We start from the raw sequence: 3,155 nt of genomic DNA, 5'->3' as shown, positions 1-3,155 counted from the left end.
CATTTTTTGGACATTACTTGAAATCAGGCAAAATAACGCACTAGCCTTGTGCTTTTCTCTTTAGGCACAGATGTGATCTCTAAAGGGTTCTTTAGGGTGGGTTAGGCAATTTAAAAAAGACACCTTTGGGCTTTCAAGAAAGTGTGTAATCTCTCTTATTTGAATTGCAATTCCCATGCAAATATGGCCTAAATTCTTTCAAGTGGTTGAGTTCACAATCCTGACCATCATACACTTTCGCCCTTGTGTACACACCCTTGCACACATTTTCTTACATTGGGACTTAGAAAAACAAATGAGGGTCTTACATTAGGAAATTTTTACACAGGTTGGGTGGGGTTCCCTTTCAGAATCCATGCATTGGAGATATGATCAATCTCCACAAGTGGGATTCAAAACCACAAACTTAGCTATGTTTCATGCTAAACCACTCACCACTTACCATACGTGATGCAATGATTTAATTTATATTATTGGATGAAAGTGATATTTTTCAACGAGGGCTCCCAAAAATGTTGCCAAGGCCCCAAAATTCTATTGGGCATTCTTTTTCTTCTTTTCTTTCCTTTTTTTTGAGGGGGCCCGCGGGTGCCACCCGAGGGAGGGGAGGTGGGCCTTCCCCAAATGGTAAATCGCCCCAAAAATTATCCTCATTCCTCCACACACACACACATATGCATGCATGCACACACATGCACACACAGAGTTTGAGTTTAGTTTAATGTGCACTACTTACAAGTGTATGGAATGGTGGTTTAGGACATACACACACACACACACACACACATATGTGTGTGTGTGTGTGTGTGTGTGTGTGTCTTACATATAGACACACACACACACACACACACACATATGTGTGTGTGTGTGTGTGTGTGTGTGTGTATGTGATACACACACACACACACACACATACACACACACACACACACACACACACACACACACATGTGTGTGTGTGTGTGTGATAAGGCTAAATTTTCTCATTATTAAAAGCTATATGGTTTTTACTTTTTAGTCTCCAAGTTCAAGAAGCTGTATGATGATATATTCTCAAATTAATAGATATCACCTTATTGTTTCTTACAAGAAAATAGGGAAAAGGAGTACTTAATGAATGTTTTAGATCTATATAAATACCACTATATGTCAAAAATGTGTGTGAAGTGCTTATTAAGTTACTTCCTTCAAAGTGTTTTCACCCTTGTGACTCATCCTCTTAGGTAATACATAACAACTTTTGGATGAAATGTCTCAATGGAATCATCATAATTGCTATGGTGGAAAAGTGGTCCAACTTTAATGAAAATATCCTTACAAGTATGCTCATACAATGTTTATGGGTGTACACACATGTGTAGAGCACCTTCAAATAATGAGATCTTTCAAAAAAGTGAATTCTTAACACAATCACATTATACCTTTTCTTGTTGTCTTTTTTATATTTATGTATTTGTTATGTATAAAGAACTAGCCTTTCACCATTTATGAACACTATGAGTAATGTCTTATATAACAAACATTTTAATATTTATAAAGTAATGTCTTGTATTTTATATGAAATCATAAGAACTTCTAGGTGTTGAAGGATATTGAAGGTTTAGCATTGCCAAGTGCCCTATATATCAAGCGTGTGTAGGCTTATAGCTAGGTTAGTAACCATAGGTCCTTAAAATTTAGACTAACAAATGTGATTTCTTCAATGGGGAAATGAGAAACTATGTTTCTCACCTTAATTATAGCATCTCCTCACTTTCTTCTCTTAAAATCGATGCTTTATTATATGCACTTCATGTCACAATAAAGGGGATTGTGCCATGTGCTAATTTTAAACCATACATGAGAAAATTCATTTGATTAAATTTATCAAGTATGCTAATAATTTCTAGACATCACAAAGATAAATTCATCTGAAAGCCACATATTGGTAGACCCCTATACAAGTTTAAAAAAAATAGGGGCTAATCAATATAAACCCAAGGGTTAAAGGGTCCTCGATAGGCTCTTCACTTCTAAAAGTGCCAACAAAGTTACATTTCCTGCGCATATGTGAGTCTAATAATAGCCCTCCTAGGTATTCAAATAAAAAAGCATGGTTGCTCTTGAACCCTCATTCATGGGGTTAGATTTTAATGTAACTTAATAAACTCCTGAGAAGAGGCTTTTGCGTTTATCCACCATACACAAAACTCAATAACTTATAGTAGGTGTGCTAAATTTATATCTGATAGCATGAGCATTGATGGCTAAGAAGAATATGCCACATAGGTATTGGGCTGAGGCTGTGTCTACGGCAGTTTATATCATGAACAGGACTCCTACACTGCAGCCATACATGATGCAATGCCAGAGGAGACGTTCACTGCTGGCAAGAAACCTGATTTGTCTCACTTTGAAAGTTTTTGGATGTATTGCATATGTGCATGTGCCAGATGAATTACGTACCAAGCTAGATCCAAAAGTAGAAAAATGTGTGTTTATTGGGTATTCCCTTGAGCAAAAGGGATATAGATGTTATAATCTTGCTACATGTTAATTGAGGGTAAGTAGGGATGTTGTATTTGATGAGATGAGTAGCTGGTTTGCTGCTAAAAAGCATGCTGTTGGGGCTAATATAAGTGGAAATGTAGTTGCACAAAATGAAACTCAGCAATCACAGTCATTGAGTGGACCAGGAGAGTCCTCATCGAGCGGTTCTGTTGATAGACCATGGAGTGGCAGGCTGCGTCATAATACCAGTCCTGAAAATGTAGTTGGTACATCACATGAAGGCAAAGAGAAAGTGGTTGAGCCCCTTGGTATGCCTGACATTTCTACAGGGCATTCTCTTATTGATGGAGATTCTAGTGGCTCGGAGATGAGCCTTGATGATCATTAGATCAAAATGGCAAGCAAGCTTAGTGTGGATGTAGGTTATGTGTTAGAGGATCCCACTATGTACAGGAAGATTGTGGGGAGTTTGATCTATGTCACGATCAACAGGCCAGATTTGAGCTACATTGTTGGCTTAGAGAGCCAATTTATGCAGGTTTCGCGCAAACCACATCTTGACAGTATGCGACGCACACTTCAGTATTTGAGGGCCACCGTTGATTATGTATTTTTTTCTACAGCAGGTGTACCATTAGAGCGATATGGGTACACAGATGCAAATT

General features: G+C 37.9%; 1 non-coding gene across 1 annotated transcript; it reads left to right on the top strand.

The window, feature by feature from the left end:
* The first annotated feature begins 782 nt into the window (after positions 1–782).
* On the top strand, positions 783–932 carry LOC147637804 (small nucleolar RNA SNORA23). Its single transcript, XR_015266114.1, has one exon. It is a non-coding gene; the product is annotated as a small nucleolar RNA SNORA23 (small nucleolar RNA).
* The last annotated feature ends 2,223 nt before the right edge of the window (positions 933–3,155 follow it).

The sequence above is a fragment of the Cibotium barometz genome, chromosome 6 (genome assembly GCF_041138505.1).
Source record: "Cibotium barometz isolate CiBa-2024 chromosome 6, ASM4113850v1, whole genome shotgun sequence".
Classification (NCBI taxonomy): Eukaryota; Viridiplantae; Streptophyta; class Polypodiopsida; order Cyatheales; family Cibotiaceae; genus Cibotium; species Cibotium barometz.
The sequence above is the reverse complement of the archived record's forward strand: the minus strand, read 5'-3'. Positions and strand labels throughout refer to the sequence as shown.